A 27,943-nucleotide genomic window follows, 5' to 3' on the forward strand; every position below is an offset into this window, starting at 1 on the left:
TTTCAAAGAACAGCCTCAGTGAAAACAGTTTTTCAAAAGGAGCAAAACCACAAATTTGTTCGTTTTACTCTTTGACAGGCAGCTTACCAAAGGTTTGGAGAGGGAAGGTTGGAATTACCACAATCTGGTTGGTAGATTTTAATTGGCCATCTGACTTATTTCAGCAGATTATACAAACACCTTAGCACCTAGGTGAAATCACATCATGTCACAGAAACATATGGTTGAGAAGATGTGGAGACTAGTTAGCCATACAACCCACCTTCAGTCCCCGAATCTTAGCAGGCTGCTGAACTGTTCAAACAACGCTCTTTATGGGAGTGAAACATACAGTCAACAGCTGCAGGTAGGGATTGAACAAGAATACATCCATGTCCTATGTAAGGGACTGCACAAGGGTTATGCCAATTCAGACTTGATACTGGTATTGAATGTGGTGTGTGTGTGTGTGTGTGTGTGTGTGTGTGTGTGTGTGTACATGTTTACAAAATGCTGTAACATGAAGACCTGTGGCAGCATTCAGAGAAAACTCTGTGAAGTTCATATCCTCCAGTGAATCTGACTAAACATTTATTAAGTATCATGAGCATTATATTTCTAGCATATGTATCCCACAAGGGAGGACGTCTTGTTCCCTTTGCTGTAGCTGGACTGTCTCTGTAATTCCTGTAGGTACCAAAGCAGTAACTGGTGAGTAAACTAGGGCCTCTCATTAAGCTTCCTAACAAGCCCACAGACAGGCGCTGCTTGGATTCCCACTTCAAAGATGTGAAACCCTGGGCTACGGAAGGCTTCAAGATTCACTCAATGCCCCTACCCGAAGCTTGGGCTCTCATTGCCAGTGTTCTGTTTCTGGGAAAGCAGGCCTTCCTCTGCTCCTCTAGGCCCTGAAAAGCTTAACAGGCCTAGGCATAGCATCAATGATTCTCTACTCACTGATGAGTTTCCCTCAGATGCCTACATTTGCAAGGGAGAATGGAATTACAGCAGCAGACTCAGTAAGACTCAACACAGAGTGGATTCCAATAGACTCCACAGTCCTGCCTCCATTGTCCTGTCTGGTAGACTCCTGGAGCAGATGGGATTCATACAAGATGGGAGCAGATGGGAAGAACTGAAATGCAAAGAGTAGATCTCAACCCACCAAAGATCCATTGGTGAGCACCCAGAGTGAGCAAGACAGTAAGAACAATTTGTCAAAGTTTCTGGCTTTCAAGAGCTTAAACTGTATTTGACAAGATGTAATGGGTTAAAAAGAAAACGAGTAACGGAGACAGTAAGAACCATTAGTGGGAGGTCAGTGACTGTAAGATGAGTTTAGCATCAACTTCTGGGGACTCTCACTTTGGTTCCAGGAAGAGTTGTACATTGCCTATGCTGTGCAGTCTTCCTTAGTACTTGTGCCGGTAACTGAGGTCACTTTCTCGGTCCTCGCTCTGTCCCACTACATAACGTGCCTGTCAGTAACACCTGGAAAGGTCTCCTGAATCATAGCCCAAACTAGAAAACTAAGTGAGACAAGGGGAGGGTCAGGAGAACAACTTGGGCTCAGAGGCCTGGCCTAGTCTGTTCATGTGGTAATACCACAGGACAATTCAAAAGGATCTACAAAATAGTTTAAAATCACTTCCATACTGCAAAAACACCCTAGCTTCCTATCTCATCTGTACAAGAAGCATAGTCTGGGAATACAATATGGGGTTCTGAATATCGTTTTACAACCTCAGACACCTCAGCAGTTCATGGTCAGGAGAAGTTGGCTGAAATTATCTGGGTGTGAGGTTGGAATGTAGGGCATTCAAAACTGTTGTAAGAAGTGACTCTTAACATACCATTTCAACCGCCATAAATATTACCTGCACTTTTTAATGTCTAATGGCATTTTATTTGTTTGTTTCAGTCACAGCAGTAACATTTATTTGCTATGAAATGACCACAGTTTAAAGTCTATTACTACTGTGTTGGCATTCATGAAATAATAAATTGCATACTCCACAGTATTTTGTATGATGTTTTCAACTACTAAAGCTATTAGGCCTTTTATTTGTACTTCAGAGACACATCATAAATGTCTCTATCAACAACTACAGTCCACATTGTTTTATTTTATATACTGAAGAACATTTTATAACAGAAGGGTGTATACATAGAAGCGATCATCTAAGAGACAATGAGACTCTCTTTTAGTTTTGATGGTATTTGTACAACAGACAAGAGGGACTTAAGCTATGCAGGGATGGCAGCGATAGTCCACGTGTGCACAATCATCCATGTCCTTTTCACTACAGCACTGACTGGGTACCAGTTACTGCTCAAAATGACAAGAGATAGCAACAAACAAAAACCCTCACACCATAACAATCCCAAACAAATCAGGCCAACAAACATGGGTCAGTTTCACTTCAGCCCTAAAACCTCCAATAAGAAGCTCTCAATCCCTTTCCCACTATCAACGCCAAACAAAACAAACAATCAAGTTTAAAAACAGGAGGAAATAACTTTCTAACTCCAGTTTTAGCAGATGACCCTTAAAGATTTCTTACAACCCTCAGCCCAGCTGGGTATTTCCCAGCTGAACACCCCAGCATATTTTTCACCCTAAATATTCCTGGAGCTCTGCCAAAGCCTTCATCGGGGCCCAACTGCAGCAATAACAGCTTTAACTTTAGTATGGAAGGAACCCTTGCTGGGCTGGGTTGTCTGCAATTGGAAGGCTCGAATCAGCTGTAGAGTGCTGGCCCATGGTGTCCTCACAAGGGCTTGTCAGCCCAGGCATTTCCTCGGACATTCTGCACAGTGGAGAATAACGGTTTAGGAAGATAAGCCTGGCAGCGTGTGAGATTGTGGCTGATAGTTCAAGTACAGTGTGCAGTAGTGTCATCAGCTCGACACCATTCTGTGGTGACTCACTTGAATGATGGAATGTGTGATGTACCAGCCAGGACACGCTGGCGACTCTGGGAACAGTGCTATCTGAGCAGGTTCCAATCCTAATAGAGATGCAGCAGACCCTTTCTGGTCTTCACACCACTATCATAGAGCTTGTATAAGATGGAGGATGGGAATGTCTCTTGTGCATATTTTCCTCCAGTACATGGCTTGCCTCTTCAGGTTGTCTCTTGCACAGGATAAATTTATTCTCTTTCATGGACAATGCATTGGGCATCATATCACATAGGCTATCCTGTGTCTTTTAGGAGTTTTGTAATTTGTATTTCTCATTTAGGTCTGTGATCCATTTTGAGTTTATATTGACCAAAATGAAAAGTTTGTGTCTAGATTCATCTTTTGCATGCGATGCCTCATAATTTCCCACATCATCTGGTGAAGTCTGTCCTTTGCTGTGTAGCCTTCGCTCCTTCATCAAACATCAGCCGACTGTATTTATATGGGTCCAATGCAGAGCTCTCTGTTCAGTTCAGATAACTATTTTGTCAACTTAAAAATAATTTACATGTTTATTGCCAGTATTACTATACCTTGATTACCATAGCACAGATAAATAATTGATTTTTATATTGATCTGATACTCTAGGAATCGGTAAAGATGGCAATATTTTTGACTTTGCAGGTCTCTGTTATAATGACTTGGTTTTACATTTGCAGGAAAGTTAGTTTGTTGACCCCTATTGTATCCCGTAGCCCTGCTAAACTCAGTCATTAGTTCTAGTAAAATTTTAAAAAGGAATGTTTATTAAGGTAAAACTCATATAACAAGTGCCGGGTGGTGGTAGCACACGCCTTTAATCCCAGTACTCAGGAGGCAGAGGCCTCCTGTGAGTTCGAGATCTACTGAGCGAGTTCTAGGACAGGCTCCAAAAACAATACAGAGAAACCCTGTCTCGAAAAACCACAAAAAAAAAAAAAAAGATGGAGAATGCTCTTACTGGAGACATAAGGTCACCAATAAAAGGAAAGTTTATCTTGGGTAGGGATGTACACTATAGCGTGTTTATCTAGGATGTACAAGGCTTTGGGTTCAATCCACATCGTAAGAGGTAAGGAGGGAAGAAAGTTAATGTTTCTAAATTCTTATAATCAATTTATGGCTTTGCAGAAAAATGGAAAAATACTTTAAAAAGTAATGAAGTCATATATAATTTACACAACTGATAATCATTGTTAAAATCTTAGCATAACTGGGCTGAGTTCCTACAGTCCAGTAGAAGAGACGGAGGAGTGATAACAAAGAAATCCACAGAAACAGCTGACATTTGCTAGTGGGAGCTCACTGACCCTGGACTGACAGCTGGGGAACCTGTATAGACCTGAACTAGGCTCTCTGAATGTGGGTGACTGTTTATAGAACCACTGGCGTGGGACCATGATTTACCTCTAGTGCATGAACTGGCTCTTTGGAGCCTATTCCCTATGGGGGTATCTCTTGCTCAGCCTAGATACAGGGGAGCCTGGTAAGGCCTTGGTCCTGCCTCAGAGTTATGTGGCAGACATTGTTTACTCCCCATAGGAGGTCTCACCCTCTCTGAGGCATTGATGGGGGTGGGTCAGGGGGAAGATGAAGGAAGTAGGTGGAATGGAGGGAGGAAGAACTGGGATTGGTATATAAAACAAAAACATGGTTTTAATAAAAAAAATTGTAGCATGATAGTATATACATGGCGTTAAATCTGTATATTGCTTTCGGTAAGATTGCCGTTTTAACTATGTTGATCCTACCTATCCAAGAGCATGGGAGATCTTTCCACCTTCTGGTGTCTTCTTTAATTTCTTTCTTTAAAGACTCAAAGTTCTTGCTATACAGGTTGTTAACTTGTTTGGTTAGCATTACCCCAAGGTATTTTATGTTGTTTGTGGCTATTGTAAAGGGCTATGTTTCTCTGATTTCTTTCTCAGCCCTTTTATAGTCTGTATGTAGTAGGGCTACTGATTTTCTTGAGTTGATCTTGTATCCTGCCTCTATGCTGAAAGTATTTATCAGCTACAAAATCCCAGCACAATTCTTCAGACCTTGAAAGGACAATAATCAACTTTGTATGGAAAAACAAAAGACCCAGAATAGCCAAAACAACCTTATTCAACAAAGCAACATCTGGCGTCATCGCCATCCCTGACTTCAAGATCTATTATAGAGCTGTAGTCCTGAAAACAGTTTGGTATTTGGCACAAATATAGACAGGTAGATCAATGGAATCGAATTGAACACCCTGATATTAACCCATACATGTATGAACATCTGATTTTTGACAAAGAAGCTAAAAATATACAATGGAAAAAAGAAAGCATCTTCAACAAATGGTGCTGGCATTACTGGATGCTGGCATGTAGAAGACTGCAGATAGATCCATGTCTATCGCCATGCACAAAACTTAAGTTCAAATGCATAAAAGGCCTCAACATAACACCAATAACACAGACAGTGAGATCAACAATTAATAAATGGGACCTCCTGAAACTGAGAAGCTTCTGTAAGGCAAAGGACACAGTCAGCAAGACAAAAAGGAAGCCCACAGAATGGGAAAAGATATTCACTAATCCCACATCTGACAGAGGGCTGATCTCCAAAATTTAAAAAGAACTCAAGAAGCAAGTCTCCAAAACACCAAAGGATCCAATAAAAAATGGGGTACAGAACTAAATAGAGAACTCTCAATAGAGGAGACTAAAGTGGCTGAGAGACATTTGAACTTAAGTTTTGTGCATGGCGATAGACATGGATCTATCTGCAGTCTTCTACATGCCAGCATCCAGTTATGCCAGCACCATTTGTGAGAAAATGCTCAACATCCCTAGCCATCCGGGGAATGCAAATCAAAACAACTCTGAGATACTTTCTAACTCCTGTCAGAATGGCTAAAATCAAAAACTCCAATGACAGTTTATGCTGGAGAGGATGTGGAGAAAGGGGAACATTCCTCCACTGCTGGTGGGAATGTCGACTTGCACAGCCACTTTGGAAATTAGTATGGAGATTCCTCAGGAAAATGGGAATCAGTCTACCACAAAGACCCAGAAATTCCACTCTTAGGCCTATACCCAAAAGATGCACATTAATACAACAAGGATGTTTGTTCCACTATGTTCATAGAAGCATTATTTGTAATAGCCAGAACATGGAAGCAACCTAGATGCCCCTCAACTAAAGAGTGGATAGAAAAATGTGGTACATTTACACAATGGAGTACTATTCAGTGGAAAAAACCAATGGAATCTTGAAATTTGCAGGCAAATTGAAGGCACTAGAAGAAACCATACTGAGTGAGGTAACCCAGTCACAAAAAGAGAAACATGGTATGTACTCACTCATTTATGGATTTTAGACATGAATCAGGGGAGTGCCAGCATATAATCCCACTGCCAGAGAGTCTAGGAAACAGAACCTTCATCCAGCGACTGATGAAAGCAGAGGCAGATACCCACAGACAAACACTGAACTGAACTCCTGGAATCCAGTGTCAGAAAGGGAGAACTAATGGGCAAAGAAGTTAAGAGTGGGCTGGTTTAACCCATAGAAACAGTTGACCTGAACAAGGGGGAGCTCTTGGATTCCAGATTGATGGCTGTGTGGAAAGCATGGGACTGACCCAGACCCCCTGAATGTGGGTGTCAGTGAGGAGGCCTAGGTAATCTATGGGGCCTTGGGTAGTATTTATCCTTGGTGTACAAATAGACTTTGAGTGCCCATGCCACAATATGGGAGGCCAACTCAGCCGGGACTCTTGGGGGAGGGCCTATGAATAAAATGACAGTTACTGGAGATTCACCATGGAGTGCCTCACCCTTCTTGGGGATCGGAGTGGAGACTGGGTGGGTGACTAAGGGACCTGGTGGAGAGGGTGGGAAGGAGGAGAGGGAGAGGGAGCTGGGATTGACATGTGAAATAAGATTGTTTCTAACCTAAATAAAAAATAATTAAAAAATAGTATATACATGGCTAACAGGCTATTTTTTAAGTTACCCAATATAAGGATTTCCAACCTCATTTAGTAGGCTTTGGCACAGTTTTCAATGGCTACAGGGCTTTCTATTGTTCAGTATACCTAGTTTATGTAGCCATTCTCACTGTGTATACTTCCAGATCCCTATCCCCTTTTAGCTAGCATAAATAGTGCTGCCATCATATCCTTGTAGAGGATCACGGCCTGTGTCACCAATTATTTCCTTAGCATAAATTCCTGGAAGTAAAGTTAGTGGGTAAAAGGTTAGAATCTTCTTTTATGGGTCATGATACATCCTGCCAAGTAGCTTTTTTTTTTAAAGAGCTCTAGCAAATACACTTAACCAACACTAAGTATTACGTCCAAAGACCCGACATGTTGCTTTGGTTTACAATTAGCTTAGATGTCTCCCACTTTCCCAACATTTCCAATAATGTACAAATAAGGGTGATTTCCTCCACGTGTTCTGTTTCTAGATGGAAGCAATGCTTAATTTTCCAAAGGGAAGAAGTGAGGAAAGGACACCAGCACATAGACAGATGGACAACACCCCCTAGGGACATTGAACTCCTGGTATGATTGTGGGGCTGTTCCAAGAGACACAGGGGTAGAAAGCATTCAGCTAGCTAAGAACTCTTAAAGACTAAGTAGAAGGAATGAAGAGGGGTCAAAGGCTCCTGAGCCAGCATCATGGAGAAGACATAAACCCACATTTATGTCTCTCTCAGAAGTGGTCCATAAACTGTAGCTCACGTGTGTACTTCATGACTGGGCCAGGCTGACCTTAATAGTTTATGTCTCCTTCAGACCTGAAGCTAATAAGGCCAAAAGGGGATGTCTTTATTCTCTCCTCCAAAAAGGAGATGGGAAAACCAATAGCCTCTTCTTGGGAAACATTACTTTTGACTTCAATTAGAATATCATAAAAAGAGAAAGGAAATCAAGTCAGTTGGGCAAACATGTCTGAAAGGAGCACTGGTAAGTAGGATGACAATGGCAGATGAGAGAAAATGATTCCAAAAGAAAATTGATATCTCTTGATGAACACTGAAAAGCATATGTGTGTCTACACAATCTTTCGTAACAATAACTATGCACATACCAAATGCTGTGGAATAATCCTTTGTACACTGTGAGGATGTATTGCTCTCATTGGTTTAACAAAGAGCCAATTGGTCAATAGCTCAGCAGGCAGAGGTTAGGTGGGAGAGCCAGACTGAAAGAACATTGGGAAGAAGAAAGGGGTTGTTGTCAGGCAGATGGAGAGAGAGCAAGACACACAAGAGCACAGGTAAATGCCACAAGTCATGTGGAAACATGTAAATTGATTAAAAAATGGGTTAATTCAGGTTGTAAGAGCTAGATAGTGACAAGCCTAAGCTATCAGCCAAACATTTATAGTTAATAATTCATCTCTGTGTACTTATTTGGGAACTGGCATGTTGAACAAAAAAGTTTGCCTACAGCCAACCTTTGGGTTCTTGCAAAATGTGTTTTCAACTTTACAAACAGAAAAAAAAGAGCTCATATGTCCTTGACCTCCATTCTGTGTTCCTTCCTGACTATGTTTGTCTACGTATTTATATGGATTCTTTCTCCTTGTCCATTATACCTTATATACATTTTAATTCTGATAATTACAGAACTTTTCTTGTTTTAATGATGCTAGCTGACAAAATTCCCTTAGGGTCTTAACAATTGTGGGCAGTTGTTTTCCAGCTCAAAAAAATTGCTAAGGATAAGTTTCAAGTCAACTATAAACTATGATGGTATGGGAGGAAATGGTGAGTAATTCCAAGGTTTAAAGAAAACTGTCAGTCTTAGCAGAGGGTGCCTATTGTCCTTAAGGTTCTCTTGGTGAGCAGTGTGAATGTTCTCAGGTGAATAGTACAGAAATGAATCAGAGAGAGGAACTCTGAATCTTAAATGAGATGCCTGGACAAGAGTCCAGTTCAATCACTCACTGTAGAGAAACCCTCAATGGAAGGAACCAGAGGTGCTGGGCCCAGCGGGCCAGCTGTGCACATGGTACACAGCACAGTGAGCTCAGCCCTCCCTTGTTCTTAATCACACACTATTGTATATCAAAATCAGTTCCTAAAAATGAATATATTTATTCTCTTTCAAGCAAAGAAAATTCATGACTTAAAATGCTGTTTGTAGGACACTTTAAGCATTTTTCTTGGGAAGCACTTTGATACTTTAACATTGCTATTTCAATCTCCTGTCCTACAGTTTAAGGCACAGCAATTGTGAGGATGAGAGGGAGGCATAAATATGGCTCTGAAAAAAATTTTTCTTATGGGAAAAGAATGATGCAAATGCAGGGCTCACATATTAAATTATCTAAAATAATATAATACCTTTGCATTATATTAAAGTGACCTATAAAGAATACTAGAATAACTGGATATCTAAATGACATTGGATCTCCTATCTCATACCATACAAATCAAATGATTTCCAGGTAGATTACAACTCTTAATAACAAAGGAAAATAATACAAGCTATAGAAGATATATTCAGGGTTGGATTTTTCGAGTGGTGTTCTGTAAGGGAAAATACAGGTATACTTGACTGTATTAAAATATTGACTTTGAGCCACATATGACAGCATGTGCCTGTAATCCAAGTACTTGGGAGGCTGAAGCAGGAGGTTTCTAAGTAGAGGCCGCTACATAATGAGTTCAAGGCCAGTGTGACTCTGTCTCAAAACAAGAAAAAAACAAAACAATTCTATCCCCCAGTAAAACCCAAACAAGTGTGCTTTCATTAAAGATAATATTATTAAAAGAGAGATATATCTATGATACATAAATAAATGTGGAATTCCTAGCTAGGCTACATGAAGAACATTAATAACAAAAAGAAAGAAGAAGAAAATGGGCAAGCAACCTGAGGCTTCAAAAGGGGAAAGTAAAGAAAAAATGTTGTGCTTTTCTGTAAGCTAGAAGAGTACATGAAAGCCACAGCAAGACAGTCCTATACACCCACACAATGACTAGAAGGTGGATATCAAATACTGAGAATGCTGGTGTTTGTGATGAGGAACACCGAAAACCACTGTGTGCTATTGAAGGAGGGATAGGAACAAATAGCTCCAGCCATTCTGAGCAAGGTGAAGACGCCAGCTATGTCCCAGCAGCTACCTTTCCAGGATGCGCCCTGGAGGACTGTGCATGTATAACCCATGGCACACATTAGCGTGAGAAGAAGATGCTAGGCTGTGGCTCAGGGGTAAGGTGCTTGCCCTGTAAGCATGAGGACCTGGGTTCCAATCCCAGAACTCATGCTAAACAATGCTGGGCATGGGGCTTTCACTTGAGGTCACAATGCTGGTGCAGCACAGACAGGGGGACCCCGGGGGCTCAGTGGCCAGCCGCTCTAACCTATCTGGAGAGCTCCAGGCCAATGGAAACTGAGTCGGCTCCTGAGGAGTCACTTCTGAAGCCCTCCTCTGCATCACCTAACCCAAGTGGGCAGCACAACTAATTTGGAAGAGTAAAAAGTGGGACCCTCAAATTTCAGGAAAAGAAGACTAGAAAATACTTCTAATGTCTTGAAACAAAGGCTTATTTTACTACAACAAAGATGAATGAGTCATGTGTACATGAATAGCCCTTAAAACTGTAGAGCAAAAGAGAGTCAACCACAAACATTTTAATAAAATACTACTTTTATGGAAACATGTTATCTTCATTATTCCCAGATTCCCCATTACCAAAATTACCTACTCTCCACAGTTTACTTATATCACTGAAAAAAAAACAACTGGGGGTACTTTTAAGGGCAGTGAAGTATGTGCCTAGGAGAAGTGAAAACTTGAAATCAGAAGTTGTGACTAGACTCAGACAAGGCAAGGCTCATTGCAGGGATTCTCTCAAGGTCTGTCTGCAGTTCTTCAGGTTTTAAATTTTGGTTATGTGAATATTCTGCCTGAAAGTATGTATGTACACCACATATGGGCCTAGTATCTGGGAGGTGACAAGACGGGTTGGGTCCCCTGGAACCGAAGCACCATGTTGGTGATGGAAACGGAACATGGGTCCTCTGCAAGAGAAACAAGGGCTCTTAACCACAGAGCCAGTCTCCAGCTGTGTGTGTGTGTGTGTGTGTGTGTGTGTGTATGTGTGTGTGTGTTTTAACACATGCTCTATGTTTTAGGTCTGCAATAAAATTGAACAGAAAGTTCAAAGGTCCCTTGTCCACAGACAAGCACAGTCGCTAAACTTTTAAATCGCTTTCTATATTGTTTTCCATCCAAAGTGCTCACTGTACTCTTTAGGATGTTCAAGAAGGCAGAAACATACATTAGACTTTGTGGCACTAATCTGTGGTGCAGATTTCGTTTCCAGTTGGCATCTCCTACAGGACACTGTTTTATACCTTTTCAGTGAAGTGGAATCAAGAGACATTTCTACGCAGCTTCTATGCACATGAACTAACCTTCCTATTCTGCCTACCTATGAGAGCTTATCCTGACTAGTCTAGGCTAGTGAAGTTATTACAACAAATCCACTGGAGCATGGGGAAGTCAGGGAGGATGCCTCTGATGTCACATTCTGAGTAGGCTGGACAATATGTTAAGGACACATGGAGAGGCCGAACCATCTGGCACACTTTTCTATACGGTCTATTCTCAGGGAAGACTTCCTGTTTGGACTACTCAGAAGTGAAGAGGAGACATTTTTTAATAAGAGTCTAAATGTCAGCTAGCAAAAACAAAAGAATATCTAAAATTAGCAATGTTGCTCCCAGATTTTTCCAGCTTTACAGTAATCCTACAAAGATAAAATAAGGAGCTTAAATAATTCAGTGTGTTCAGAGCTTCCAGCGATGGAAAAAAAAAGGTTTCTGCTAATGACAACGTCTAGAATGGTTAAATACAATTGTACCATGGTCCGGATACCATAAAAGGATTGAGGCAGAGAGAGAAGGAGAGACAAACTCTGAGGAAAAGGCCAGCATTCTCCAACTCTCTTTCCTTCCTTCCAAGTGAACAGCTGACTCCCTTGAATTCTGTTGCTTATTCAGTAGTGTGAATGTGGGAAATTGTTTGTCGATTTCAAGGAACTCAAAATTTTTCCTCTACTCTGTTTCTGACTTCAGTGCTGGCCTCCAGTGTAATCATAGCAGCACAGGCCCTCATCTCCTTCTTCACTTTCCATGGGTGCTGCTGCACTAGCAGATGCTGGCATCTGGGGTGCAATGACACTGGACCTTGCTGTCATAGCTTTACCCTGGTTCCTTTAATTCTCAGGTACTTGACTTGACTGTAAAAACTTTTGAATGATTTTTCCAGTAAACTCACCTTTCCACTAGGGGAAGAAAAGGTAATTTCAACAACTGTGAATAAAAAAGTTGGAAGGAATATGATTTTTATATTCACTTCTAGTTTTTACAATTCAAACACAGAGACATCAATAGAAGTAAATACAGCAAGCCAGTATTAATTACTGCCTCACAAAATTAACTTTTACATTTCTGCTAAATTTGAGGTAGACTCAAATGAACTCTGGAATACCTATGAGTATCACTAAGCAAAAATTAACACAGAAAACAAAGCAAAAACTAGATTTACTTTTTGCTGGTGCTTTAAGAATTCTGTGCAGTGTGTTTTGCTAATATTCACCACTGTCTCTAGACCACTCCCGGAACTTTGTGCCCCCTGCAATGAAATGTAAATGCTTGATTTAGAAGAACCATGCTGGTGACAATTTCAAAGTATCAATTTTACTATGAAATTCCTCTGCTTGAAGCATTTCAACGCTTCCTCATTGCTCACTGACATTATAAAACCAAGACATTCTCAGGAAAAGCCGGCCTTGTTTCTGGCCTGTCTGACAGCATATTATAGGTGCACAGACCTCCTAAACACATTGTATAACAAATGCTGAAACGTCCCACTGTTTACTAAGTGTAGCATAAGTCTCTTGCCCTGGGAGAGGGGCATGGTGGAGCTTTAGTTTAGTTTACTGCATAGCAGCTTCCCAGCTCTGTTCCTCTGGTTCACCTTTCCTACCCCAAGTGTCTCACTCATATCATATCACTGCAGGCAGGCAGGGAACCTAAGCTAGACCATCCTCCCTAGCGGCACAGTGACTGGTCCACAGACCCGCCATATTGATCATCATCTACTTACAGGGAAAAAGTCTAAACACGCCTCTCTTGGATCTGACACCTCAAAAGCAATGGGATAGGGTGAACAGGGATCTTTTTTTTCATACTCCCATGGCAAGTATTTACTAGCAAATGAGTTTTTTAAAAAAGAGGGATGAGATCAAGCATAATAAAGTAACTTGGGCTACTGGATGCAATTGTACTTAAGGTTAGGTATGTCCTGAGACTTCTTTTTTTTTTTTTTTTACATTAAATAGTCTATGTGTATTTGGCAAAATTAGAGAAAATTCTCTTATCTACCCTATCTTTGTGAGTCTAAAGTTTTATATCTGATTTATCTTTTAATATAACTAAGGAAAACTATAAGAGCCTAGTCTTCAACTCCATCAAAGATCCCAGAAGGATATAATATTAACTAAGAGGCAGTGCATTGCAAGAAACTTCCAAAATTCTAGAAATGACAGAGACATCTGGCGTCCTGAGACTTCTTACAGTGCACTTACAGTTCTTATCCCAGCCCTCCCGTCTACTTGGGTTTCCCTCATTTGAAGGTCTCTCACAGTAAGGCCCTCTCACTACTCATCTCTCTTCTGTTTTTCACTCCACTTTTAGGCTACTGGGGACTGAACACAGGGCCTCAGGGTGAGCACCTTTACCCTCAGCTACAGTCCCAACCCTTTTTTTTTCTGGATGGGTATGTCTGTCTGTCGTATACAGTCCAGGCTGGCCTTGTGGGTTTGGACTTGAGATCCTCTTGCCTTTCTAAATTCTAGGATTTCAGCCACCCCCATTCTCCCTCTATGTCTTCTTACCTTCCCCTTCTCCCTTCTTTTGAGACCTACCTGTGCAGCCTGGGTTGGCCTGGAATATGCTGTGTAACTGAGCATGTGCATGAATTCTAGATTCTCTTCACCACACCTCACAAGCACTGAGACTACTAGGCATGCGCCATCATGTAAGTCTTCCCCAAATCTTTCATCAAAGGACCAGGAAGTAAATAGTTTCAGCGGCGGACCAATAAGCAAATCTGAGAATAATAGACAGCTTGTATAATCATTTAAAATGTTAATTGTTCACCAACTGATTTTTTTTCTTAATTTCACACGCCACAAAGAAAGCAAACAGGCAGAAACTGTAGCCCTAGACTGTCTGGATCTGGCCCAGGAACCTCAGATTGCTATCCCAGTTGTCACATCAGCTATAGCTGACATGTGCCTTACATTAAGTTCCCAGCTCCTTGTTCCTGCTGGTGCTGACGCTTCTGCCTCTAATGTTCCTGCCCTTGTGCTAGTCATTGCCTATCCAGTTATTTAAAGCATGCTTCAAATGCCACCTCCTTCCCGAAGCTTCTCTGATATCACAAGGAGTCAAGGAGTTTCATCTTTCACCTCTTAAGCCTTGAGGACTATATTTCTCTCCCAGTCTTGACTCTATCTTGTACTGTCAATATTATATTCTCTTTAAACTTCTTATGCACTATAATAGTTTCTTTGAACTGACAATATTCAAAAGCAATATTACAATAAGATTCCACAACTTTAAAGAAAAACATTTCAGGAAAGGAAATATGGGTCTACCAGAAACTAAGGGGGCCAGACCACTAAGGGAAGCTAGACATTCCAGAATGAGAATCACACTCACATGAGGTCAAAGGGAACTTTCTGGCTCTGCAGCCAGCCCCTTGTTTACAACCTAGGATGACTGTGCTCAAGAAATGATGGCAGGGGGGACATCTCTGTTTTTTTCCTGGTAGGAAAAATGGAAGACAGAAATGCTGGATGAATTCCTGGACTTCGATATTCAGTTGCAGTCACTGGTGACTTCATGCTTCCAACCTGATAACATATGGGCTGCCCCAAGTTACACATGTGTGCCCAGTACTGTGACTTGGATATGATACACCTAACATATATGCTTTAAATCCGTAATATTTTAAGTTCTTTAAATTGATCTCTCTAACAAAATATACATGTCTACTCTCATCCTTTCTAGATAATAAAATCTCATTATTATTAAGGAAAAGAAAGTTCATTCATGTACCATGTAAAACTAGTTTGACTCCCTCAATCTTGCTTTCTTAGCCACCAAACCCACGTTGGTTTGTTGTTGTTGTGTTTTGTGTGTGTGTGTGGGGGGGGGTTTAACTTTTGTAAAAATGTGACATAATTTTTTTTTGAAAACCTACTTAACTATTTGGAAGAACTAAATTAATGTATTAAAACACACTCATCCACTCAGGCAGAGTACTCACAGTCATATTATTCTAAACTCTTAATTTTGCTATCTTTGGTCTATATCATATATGGAAAAACAATTATTTTTAGCAGTTATAGAACATTTAGTGATCCTGGGAGAGCTCAAAACAGAGCTTTTGTTGTGTGACTTAGATGCCTTGAAATTTCCCAGTTTTCAGGTTTCAAGCATTGGGCACAAAGAGTGTATGTAACTTTCTCATCTTTTAAAGTCCTTTCTGTCATTTCCAGTCACAAGCAAACACTGATCAACATTTTGTCCCTACAGATTTTCCCTGTATGGACATTTCAAAAAACAAACATATCTGTATGTTATTTTGTGAACTGTTAACTTCATAGCATATTTATGAGTTTTGTTCATGTACTAGCATGCATGCTAGTCAATTCATCTTTATTACTGAATCATATTGTAGTGTTTGGCCACCTACTGTCTCCTTACAAATTTATAAGATTTCTGTACAGACTGTGAACACAGTTATTTATCAGTGATAATATTTGCAAATATGATTTCCCATCTGCATCTTGTCTTTTAATTTTCTCTTTTGAAAGGCCAAACTTCTGATGTTCTAATCCACTAAGTTTTTCTTCCGTGAATGGTGCTTTTGTTGCTATATCTAAGAAGTCTTTGCCTAAAGGATTTTCTTCTATAAGTTTCCTGAAAATGTCTTAAATCGCCCTTTTGTTTGAAGAACAGAGGCACAGGGTCTCCCCAGTGTTCCTGATACCAGGCACCAGATGCTTGGTCAGGCAGGCAGTGTCATCTTCCCACCGTGTGTTCTCAATCTCCTTCTTTTACTTAGGAAACGTGTGTTGCAAGGCATGAAAAATACATTTTGGTTATGTTTGAGGTCCACTGAGGCTATCTGTTATGAGGAAAATGAGAAAGGAGCTATGCCTGCTTGCGGGTCCCTCATCTGTGAGACTGAGATCCCCTCCTCCATGAAGGGTTTGCATCACCACAGGAAATCCCTTACTCAGCATGGCTTGTATTAGGAAGACTTTCTGATCATGAAACCAGGGTTTTCCTCCTATATCCCGAAGGTACAGCAAAACCCCAATAATCCAGAACCCGGAGAATGAGCTGTGTTGTGGCCCTGTTTACTTCCAAATAATAAATATTCACCCAGAATTCCTAGGTGGCTGTGTGACGCGGACACTCTGAAAGATTTCAGAACCCAGTAGAAAAGAGACACTGGGATGCCTCTGCCCTCTGGCCACTCACGTTCAAGGATAGCGGACTTGAAGGCAGGATAAAGAGGAAGAAAAATACCACTTGGCACCTTTTGTAGCTATCCTTGTAGAATTTCTGTATTGTGTGTTTTTTTGATGTGTTATACATAGAATAACTAAGGTAGAAAAAAACTTTATAAATAAGCTAATACAAAACAACAAATGCATATTAGAGTTACTTGCTCTAAATATTTTGGCTGAGAATACTTTGATTATTAATGTGATTTTAAAAGTTTAGGAACTATCATTGGTGATGTGAATATAAAAATAACAGTTCAAGCAAGTAAACAAAAATGTAAAAGGCTTCATTTTACATGGCATTAAGAAATGAGAAAAGAAATTACAAACAGGGCTGTGTGAAAGCAGTGGCCTGGATGGGAAAGCAGATGAAGTGGTATGAATTCTGTGGACAGGGCAGCTTCTTCTGGTGCAACGCCTGAGCTGAGATCTTAATAAACTCAACCCTGGAGGTTCTTTCTCCTCAATGCTGGAGCATGTTTTAGTGTCTTTCACCTGGGATCAAAACTAACCCAACCCCATTTCCTCCCCCCACAATCTTTTTAAGAATGGAGTCTTGCCCCAGAACACACGTGGACTTAATGGACAAGGTCTTATTTTGAAAGAAAGAACTATCAAATGGAGATCCGTAGGAAAGGGCCTAACTGTGGCAGAGATCTCAGTAGTAGCTGGTTAACAGCTAAACAGATTTATTCTGCAAACACCTGCTTCTTTGCAAAACTAAAATGCCATTCTGTCTGGGGAACAAACACTAGCCTCATGAGTAATGTTTTTATATGCTCTATATGCTCTTAAAAGAGAGTGGTGGTGCTTCAACTTTTGGGGGGGGGGAGTTTTTACCTAACTGAAGAGACTCAGGATTCCTTCCTCTGCACAAACTGCTGCATCTCCAGGTCACTGGGGGATGCGATGCACGATCAGACATCACGGGTGGTCTGCCCCTATCTTAGGCTGCCCTTCTGCTCTCCAGCTGACACTGCGGAAGGGTATTCACTCTTTGTCAGCAGGCTTATGGCAATTCACTTGTAAAGGTACTCATTCTGTTCCCTTTAGAAGTCACGGATCTGTTTTGTAGTCCACTCATGTAGGTGACAGCAACTTTTCTGGAGTGCCAACCCCTCTATTCATCCTTCAGCTCGTTCTTATCACCACACAGATTTACCAAGACAAAAATGGTACTATGATTATGCTAGGGCTTCCTGTCACTCCCCTAGGCAGCTTTGGAAGCGGAAGGGGAATCCCTTGGGAAAATTCTTCCAAAGAGAAGAATATTAGAAACTATAAATACAGCAAAAATTATACAGATCAAAGATAACTAAATGCCCTTTTCAAAGTGAAAAACTCTTACACTAGCAAGCAGCTGAATGAAGCCCAAGAACCTGTACCAAACATGTGGCCCTTTCCCAGTTTCCCAGTTCAGATGGGCAGCTGGAGACAGGAGCCAGTGAACTCTAAGTTTCCACTGTGGCCAAATCAGCTTGAACCTGACATTTTTATATTCAGTCTGACATCTCAGCAAGGCTGTCACTGTTCTCCAAGTTTCACTGTGCCGCCCAAGGACAACCGGAAGAATGAGGCTGGAAAGTTGGCCACCAAAGACAAAGACCCAGTAAACAAGTCTGGGGCGAGGCCAAAAAGAAGGGACCAAGGCAGCTTTTAGAACAGGCTCCACCACCTAGTTCTGTTTGACAAAGCTATGCATGACAAACTATCTGGTAGCTCCGAACCATGAGCTCATTATCCCAGCTATGGCCCCTTGAGAGACCAAAGATTTGAGGCTCCTTGACTAGGGCAGTCTTTTACGAGCTAATCAGTAAAGGCCTTAACAAGCTGGCTTCAGATCACAGGTTCTAATGATCTACATGAGAAGCACTAAGGGCGGTGGTGCCACAGCTGCAAAAGATGCACAAACAGATCCACTCACTGCACATTTGGAAAACAGAACTAGATTTTACAAACTCACTTGAACGCATCTTCTACTGTGTTCGGCTCTTTCAAAAGCATGTCAAGCTTCTTATCCAGTGAGTTAATAAACTGTCATTTGGCCAGAAGGAGTCTGGGTGAGGTGGTTTGAGACCTTGTGCTGTGAAATGAGGCGCTTCCACTTTCCTTCCCAGGGCTAACGTTACCGAGACTGCAGTCTCATGGCAGTAGAAAAAGGAGAATCGGGGTCAAGAGCTTTAGGTCTCTGTTGAGACAAGACACAACACAGACAGAGTCCCGCTTCTAAAACACCAACTCTCCCTGGCAAGAAGGTGCACTGCTCACATGCCAGGTCTGGGCTGGGCAAACCTCTTTGTCACTGACTTGGCCCAATCACCCTGTGAAGGCTGCCTTGGTTCTACAAAGGTTAACCTGAGGGCTAGGGAGGCGGGGCCATTTCTAAACTGCAGAGTGGCCATGCTGGTACTGTACATACTGTTTCCCACTCCCTGCTGCTCTGGGAGGAATCTACAGGGCTGATTCCTCCCTATGCTAACTCAACAAGCCTGGGGGACACAAAAAAACATGCCTGACACAAATGGAGTAGACTTAGAGGGAATTTGCTCAAGTTGCCCCCAGAATCTGCTGAGCAGGCAGAATCCTGGTGCTGTGAGTTCATAAGCACACATTACACAGGAAAGCGTTTGGAAACTTTTCAATAGTTTGATGGGTTGTCAGTTTTCAGAGAATACCTGTCACGCTTGATAAACAGACTGCAAAATGAAAAGAATACCGTATAAACAGTGAATCAACAGTTCAGTGTGGGAGTTTGGGATCAGATGGCCCTCCAGTAGTACTCCTAATACAGGTTCTGCCACTTTGTTCCCGTATCACCTGGAGAGGTTTACTTAACTTCTGTGTGCCTCATTTTCCTCTCTTGCAAAACGGGGGTCATTAATAATGCCCACAGCCCTAGGGCTGGCGAGAAGTGAGTAGATTGTACACACAAATGTGCTTAGTCCATTAAGGCTTGGTGTGTAGTGTTTACTAGACGGCAGCTGTTGTGATTAGGACATGGTTGGCTAATGCTGTAAGAAAATGTTTCTCTGTTTTTGAATAGAAATCAGGTCAAAGCACACAGTACTCACTAGCTGAACCATCTTATACTGCCTCAGGCATTGATTTCAGCAGAACACAGATGTGCGCCATGCCTTTAACCATGTGCAGAGGGACATCAGGTAGTGGGTATGTATATGACAAAGTCCCCAAGAGAGGACACTGAGGTCTTGGGGTTTCGTGGTGAGCAGGAGGCTCACCTGTGAAAGCTCAGCCTCCTTCCTCACAGGCCAGGAGGTGGTACCTGCTTTCCCACTTGCTCCTTCACCAGAAGACTTGAGCTTCCTGAGAAGCACCTGTTCCACTCCACTGAGGAGGATGGGGACTAGCCCCCCTCCAGATATAAATATCCATAGATGCTCAAGGCCCTTGCATCAAATAATGAAACATGCAAATTATTTGTGATTCCTACAGCAATATAAACGCTATGTAAAGAGCTGTTTCTTTCCTAAACTATATGTCATAACAAGAAAGGTCTGCATGTGCCCTGTACAGATGCAATTTTATTTCAGGAGTACTTCTGGTTTTCAATTTGCCATGGGTTAAGTATATCCTACAAAGTGTTCATGTGTTGACACTTAATCCCTGCTGTGAGGTATTAAGAGGGTAGAAACCTAATCTGGCTAGGGTGTGTAGAGGCGAGGTCTGTGAGACGAGACAGGGTTAGCTAAGGTCATCTGGGTGGAACTCTCATGAATGCCTAGGACTGTAAAGAAAGGGGAAGGGAGACTACAACACAAATTCGCTGCCTCTCAGCAAGTGATTCCTGGACCACTTCAGGGTCCTCTGGCAGGAAAGTTACCATCAGAGAGGCCTTTTCACCACATAGTTCACCTCAATTTCCTTCCTTCCTTCTTTCCTTCCTTCCTTCCTTCCTTCCTTCCTTCCTTCCTCCCTCCCTCCCTCCCTCCCTCCCGTCCGTCCGTCTGTGTGTGTGTCCGTGTGTGTGAAATCTGGGTGCCGTGGTGCACGTGTAAAGGTCAGAGGAACAACTCTGTGGAGTCAGTTCTCTCTTTCTACCTTTCTATGAGTCTAGGCTAAATGTTGGTTCTTTAGTAAGGTAACTCCTTTGAGGAAGACAAGCCTGGAGGACATTCAGTGAGAAACTTGCCACAGTGGGTTCAAATGGGAGGGGCAGGGCAAGCTCCGTTGAGACATGCCGTGTGCCGTGTGCCATATGCGGTGTGTGTGTGCCGTGTGCAGCGTGTGTGCTGTATGTGGTGTGTGTGCCACGTGCCGCGTGCCATGTGCCGTGTGGCTGCGAGGCTTTGCCTCCCTGCTTGCAGCATAGTAAATGTGCTTCACTCCCTTCCTTTGATGCCAGGAAAAGAACGTTAAGAACAAAAGAGCTGGGGACTATGCTTGGCACACAGAAAGTACCTCTGACATAAAAGTAAGATTGATTATTTACTGAATTTGATAATGTAAGGCATTTAAGGGCAGGAATAAGTAACCTTACGATCTATACAGTCCTATGTACTTTCCAAAGCACAGCTAAGTAGGAGGGACTCTTCCAATTAAACAGCCAAAGCCAGGTGACTTTATTTACTATTCTATCACTTTTGCTTTTTATAGAAGTGATGTTCATGATATCTTTCAAATGCAAAAATTACACATGTGTGAGCATGCATACACACATGTCTATGTGTGTACATATATGTGAAATACAGAGAAAAAAGTCATTGTTTCTAATTCTAGCTACAAACAAAATTCAAGCTTAAGGTACAAAATCCAGAAACAATAACAGACACAAACCAAATCAAATCAGTCATCTACATGCCCATCTGTCAACATGCTGGAGACTGTTTTAGAATATTTCTTTATATACATATTCATCTGTATATGTTTTGCGCATTTTATTATGCTTTCTCCACAATATAAGTTTATTATAAAATACCTCATGTCAATTAGCAGCGATCAGATAATGTTTAATATGTGTTATAATTCATGACTGTGTGAAAACAACCAACCTATATCATCACTAAGGGACATTTACGATATTTCCCCTTGCTATTGTAAATAGCAACCTACTCACCTTTGTGGAGACTTCTGATTATTTCCATATGACAGGAAGCAGAGGAGGAATGGGGAAGTCAAAGGAAAAGCCTATGGCTTTAACTAATGTTGCCACACACAGTCCTGCTGGTCTAGGATCTTGCCTGCAGTGGGGCACTTGGGCCCCACTCCTGCTTGTCCTCCCCTCCTTCCTATTTCTTGTGTATATGGACTCTGCTGCTCTTGTCAAATGAACCCATTGAGACAGCTAAGATCTAGTCTGGGTCTACAGCAGCCCTCCAGAATAAATTTGAGATCTCAGATGGAACTTCTCTGAATTTCAGTGCTGTCAGGTACAAAGCAAGTCTTGATGGGTAGAGAGTACCAATTCTCAATTGAGAATGACTGGCTTCCTCTGGTGCATGAGTCAGCAAGCTGCACCTGAACACTGAACAGGAGAATGAATAAGCTTATATACTGCAGGGTCACACGCTGAGTACGTTACACACACACACACCCCTCCAGCAGCAAGGCTGGACACATGTGAGAAGTAGAACATCCTCCATGGCTGTCATGGAACCAATGGAGGATGCTCCTTACTTTCTCATTTTCTTGTGAAGGGGACAAAAAGGAAATTAAAATGAATTTGGATTGGAGGCCTGCCTCTTTGCAATGACTACTCTAGCTGGTTATAAAGAGGCATTCTCTGCCCACAGCGGGCAGGAGAGGACAGCTGGCATCCTAGACTTGGCAAATCTATCCTGAATGATCAATGTTGTCTCTGTATGTGACAGATGGATATGGTCCAAGGTTTTTGCTGAAATAGATAATGTAATATTCAGACTGTCAGCATGAACCCACATGCACTGCTTTCCTTTAACCCCTTTCCCTCTGGGAAATTTCCAGACTCTCAATACTTTCCCATCATTCTAGAAGGTGTTTCCAGCCATAGACAAAGAGGATTTCAAGCTATGTGGCAAAGACAGGGGGAATTGAAGAATCTATCTTAAAACTTCACTGAGAGGCCTGTGAGACAGCTCAGAGAGTAAAGACACTGACTACTGAGTCTGAATGTGTCAGACTCACACAATGGAAGCTAATAATGGACTCATGAAAGTTGTCCTTTGATCTATCTACATTTGAATGTCGTAACATGTGTGTGCCCATGTGTGCACATGCTAACACAACTCAAAGTAAAAATGTTTATTTTAGAAACTTCATTAAGACTTAACAGTCCTTCTTCCTAACCCACTTCCTTCCCTGCATTTTGCCTGCAGTGGGGCTACTGGACATTGTGAGGAGCAGCACTGCCATGGAGGCCCAAAGCTCACACTGGTGTTCACAGAACCACCATGGGCAATGAGGACTTGGTACAGGAAGCCGCTTCCTTGAACACCTTCACCCCAACTAGAGATAGGGAGTGGCCTCCAAGGGGAGCCTGAGGGAATTTCCACTTGTGAGAATAACGGCTACTTTCTATGTAACTTGTGGTACATGTGGGCAGGGAAGAGCTTGAGAAATGAGTTTCCTAGAGTTAATTCAGTCTGCAACATGATCCCTGGCAGACTGTGGATTGTGGGTGAGTTTTGCTTTGGCTCAAGACAGAGCAGACTCCTATGGTATAGCATGAAAACCCAGAACTCTGTATCCTTCTAGAATAGGAGCTGAGATGGTTAACACTGTAGTTAGTAGTAACAGGAGTTAGAATTTTCTTAGTGCTCTTCGTAAGGTGATCTACTCAGCCCATTCTGTCATTCCCATCCCCACTTCAGGCCCAGCAAGCAGGTCATGTCATAGACATAAAGAGCTGATCACTCATGAATTCGGTGCTCTGGGCAATCACAGAAACCCTTCCGGTATACTTCACTTTGGGGCTGTGCCAATTCACCGCCTCCTACCACTCACCTCTATGAATACTTGGCAGAGCCACGTGTTTATGTATTTTTTGAAAGGTTATGTCACCATCAAGAACACCCTCAAATTCCCCTACAGGCTTACCCAAGGAAGAACTGTTTTTTGGTTACCAGTAAATCACAAGTCATAAAAAGAGCAACTCCAAAGCTATGGCAGCCAGTCTGCTGCCAGAATGCTGAATAGAAGCAATCAACAAAACCAGCCAATCATGGGGCTGGAAGGACACTGCCCAGCAGGTGCCATCAACTTTCCAAAAACCTGTGCTATGCAGCACTAGGAGGCCTGAACAATCCAAGACAATTTATTTTGGAAACAATAACTTATCCATGATTTTATTTTGAGAACAGAATGGTTAACAACACAATGACTACACAAGTAGCACAGCTCTACCCTACAAACAGAATAAAATATTTGTCTTTTTGTGTACGGAAGGGTGGGCATTCTGGCTATGAGTATATAAAACTCAACTGCTATGTGAACCATTTCCTAGGCCAATTGAGTAAGACAAGTAAGACATGATCTTGTACATTTTCTGTGTATAACAGGCTTTGGAATTCTTAGCTTATCAACAGATCTAATTTCATTATTTTTAATGGATTCATTTAGCAAATATTCCTAAGGTATCAGAGTCAGGCCTTACCTAAATGCTGGGAATCCTGCAATGCCCAAGGCAGAGCAGCTCTTTCTCTGATAGGCTCTCAGTGTGGAACAGTGAGACAATGAAATACCAGACAGGAAAGTGCTCTGAAGTAACCATGTGGCAGGTGGTGACAGGTGGGGGTCAGATGGTACAGGGAAGGCTGCAGAAGAAGGACTGGGAAGAATCTTTTACAGTAGCGAAAGCACTAAAGCAAGAATGAACTGGCAGGCAAAGGAGGTGACCATGGAAGGCTAAGTAAGCTAAGTTAGACTGATGGGACAGGCCTAGAGAGAGTTAGATTTCAATCTATAAATACAAGGCACTGGGGAATGCCAAACAATTTCCTGAATCTCGGACATTACTAGAAATGTAAAGTGCTTAAGAATTTAAAAACCAAAAACCAAACCAAACCAACCAACCAACCAACCAAACAAACAAACAAAAGAACACCTTACAGTCATAAACAGAGAGATATCCTAAGCAGGGAGTCAGAAACTCCATCTTTACAGAATGGTATACAAATGTCTTTAGTGTAGTTTTGCATTTAGTTGATTTAAGCAGCAAAAAACATTTTTATCATTATGTCCAGGCACTGTAATTAGCACTGAGAAGACACAGAACTGAGAAAATGTGATGCTCACATAGGCTGTGGGAAATATCCTGTCAAACATGTTCTACTGGGGCAATGAATGTTTCCCAAGTAGGCAAGAAAGCCATAGATGGTGATGAGGATGAGGAGGGAGATCATGTTCTGAAAGAAGCGATATTTCAAAACACAGTATTCCCAGGAGGTGGGAGGAAATAGGGCAGGGTTGAGGAACTGACACAAGTTAGCAGGGCAAAGAAGAGTTTAAACAAAAGCTGCATGTCAGCCAGGAGTAGACCCCCAGGCATCTTAAAGACTACTCAAGGCATCTTTTTTTTTTTTTGTTTTTTTATGAGACAGGGTTTCTCTGTATTGTTTTGGAGGCTGTCGGTTCAGCCTGGCCTCGAACTCACAGAGATCCGCCTGCCTCTGCCTCCCGAGTGCTGGGATTAAAGGTGTGCGCCACCACCGCCCGGCTTACTCAAGGCATCTTAAAGAATAAAAGATTCATAGAGTTATTAAATTAAGAGCATCAGAGGCCACTGGAGATATCAATGCTGGAGAGTAATGTGCTCCAGTTTACACATTAGAACAGCCCCACATGGCCATACAAAATGACAAGCTCCAACGTCAGGAAGACCATTCAACAAGCCTGGGAAAAGGTCGCGGCAGTAGATACGGTGTCAAGTGGGCTTATATGATAGAGCCAGAATTGACAGGTCTTGAACACCAGGTTAGCGATGAGTAGGGGAAATTGGCCACATTTCTAGGCATCAACTATATAGAGGTGGAATACACGAAAGCAAAATATATATATAGATGTGGGTGCAGAGGAGGAAAGGAAAGTCGTCACGGTGGCAGTGGATGGGGAGGGGCTCAAAGACAGTCGGATCTGGTCTACAGAGCCAGCAGAAGTCTGGGTACACACAGTCTGACTTACCGCTAGCAAGTACTACCAGAGAAAATGATGACATCAGTCCAGAGAAAATTTAAAACCAGACTCCTAAACTAGGTATAGTAGCATATCCTAGAAATCCCAATGCTAGTAAAGTGGAGAGAGGAGAACTGACAGCCGGGGATACATAGAGAGATCCTGTCTCAAACACATGAATGATTAGATCCCAAGAAATAGCATTTAAAGGAACAGAACCCTCAGAGGAGACAAAGAGGCAGCAAACACACAAACAAACTCAAGAGAAGGTAGCGCCAAAAAACAAGCACTGAGAGGCCATCAGATGGGGGTGGGGGTGGGTGAACAGTGCCAGTGCTGGCAGAAATCAAGAAAAAGACTGAGATGGCCTTTGACAGCAAGACCTTGGTGAGCTCAGGAAGAGGAGCATCACTGATTTGGTAGGGACAAATAGATTAAGCGGGAAGGCAGAGAGATGGGACAGATGCCGATATTTAGTCTCAAAGAAGGAATAAGAAATATTCATCCCAGGACTTTTTTTTAATCAAACATTGGAAATAACTCCATATTTTTTAAAAGATGAGAGCTAAAATGGCCATTTTGAAGCAAATTACTTCAGGCAAAAAATATTTTAAAAGATGCCCAGGAGACCTCCAGTATTCGGTGAAGCAGTCCCTCAATAGCTTTGAGTTGAAAAATCTCACTCCCTATGAGTCACTCCTCATGTCTTGAAAGATGATCTAGTGGTCCTGGGATCCCAGCCATGTTTCACTGTGTCTTCTTGTGGCAAAATTCAGGAGCAGTTCTCATAGCTAGCAGACTAGAATGCCACAGGCACAAGAAGCGTACGGCACAGGTCATCCAGGGCAGCTCCCAGAAGCTGCCATGGCAATTGTTTCTACATCAGATTTACAGCCTCTCTTCCACCCAGAGACTCGTGTGTATAGTTCTAGTGCCAGAGAAGGTGCCACAGACTTGAAGGATGTAAGGTCAGTTCCAAGGCAGGTTTAAGACAACTGCCATCCAGGTCAGTCATTTACAAGCTGAGAGACCTTGTGTCAATTAGATGGCTCTTCTGAGTCCTGTCACCTGAAAGAAGTAGTCACCAATAGCCTCCCTTCTCTAGATAATTGTGAGTGCATATGAAGTCCCCTGCTCAGGGTCTGGTGTGGAGGGAACCTTCGGAACATCAGAATCGGCTGTTGCTTAGTGACAAAAAAAGTCAGCTGTCTGTTGTAATGGAGCTGAAGAGCACCTTGAGCTCAGTCAAAAGAAAGGAAGCTGGTGATTCACCCCCAGGCACACTCCAGGGTTCTCAGGGGAATAAGACTAGGTTACTATACAGAGAGGGAGAAACTTAGGTGGATGGGAACATAGTCTCCTCACACAACAAACACAATGCTGTTTCTCCTGGTGCTCTAAACAGAAAGAGCTCTAAGCTTGTCATTCAAAGGCCCAAGTTCATAGAGGCTTCAGGCCAAGACTCTGTGCTTGATTTAACAGGCCACTGAAAGCCTCTCAGTCAAGGTGCTTGCATTGACATTTGCCAGATGCAGGGTAGTTGTTCTATGCTCCCCACTCATTCAACCCATCTCTATGACACACGTGTCAAAAACTGGAGAAACAATAATGACCATGAAATGTGCATGTGCTAGTCCAGTAATCATGAGAAGGGAGCAGGCGACTATAATACAGCACAGCACCAGTGCTATGATTGAGGTTAAGGGCAACATTAAGCAGAACACTATCCATGAGGTAGTTATGGAAATCAGAAAGCACTCTAAATATATTTTGTAGCATTATTATTGTTACTGACATCGGAGTCAGTCAGATCCGAAACCTCCCACCAATTTTCCCAACTTCTGGCCTACTTGATGGAATCTAACCTTCAAAGGAATTATGGGTCAATACATACACCAAATATGTATTGCCTATGCAAATATGCATAGGTCTGCTCCAGATAGGCCATTTTCACCAGGTTCTCTGTGGTCTGAAACTCACCATAGCATGGCCTGCTAACATCAGAAGGAATGTTTTGGTTGGTGACCTCACATACATTTTTCATGGATCCAAACCCTATAGGTATATGATATAGTCTGATGAAGAACACATTCTTCATCCAACAAATAGAAAATGGGAGTTCTATGGTACAGAGACAGATGAGGATGGTCTCTAGTCTGAAGAACAATTTATTCAAGAAGATACCAATGAGAACTTATTATTAATATAAGACTACATAAATTATATGCTTTACCGCCAAATATGAGCAGTCAAAAGGTGAAAAAGGAAATTTACATTAGGTCAACAAAACAAACAGACAAACCAAAATATATGGCTCCTAAG

The 27,943-nt window shown here is 42.1% G+C and overlaps 1 protein-coding gene across 1 annotated transcript in view; it reads right to left on the reverse strand.

Annotated features, from left to right (window-relative positions):
• Nucleotides 1–27,943, reverse strand: part of Arhgap26 (Rho GTPase activating protein 26) — a 381,582-nt gene that overhangs the window by 21,074 nt on the left and 332,565 nt on the right.

Source organism: Mesocricetus auratus, unplaced genomic scaffold (genome assembly GCF_017639785.1).
Source record: "Mesocricetus auratus isolate SY011 unplaced genomic scaffold, BCM_Maur_2.0 Super-Scaffold_6730, whole genome shotgun sequence".
Classification (NCBI taxonomy): Eukaryota; Metazoa; Chordata; class Mammalia; order Rodentia; family Cricetidae; genus Mesocricetus; species Mesocricetus auratus.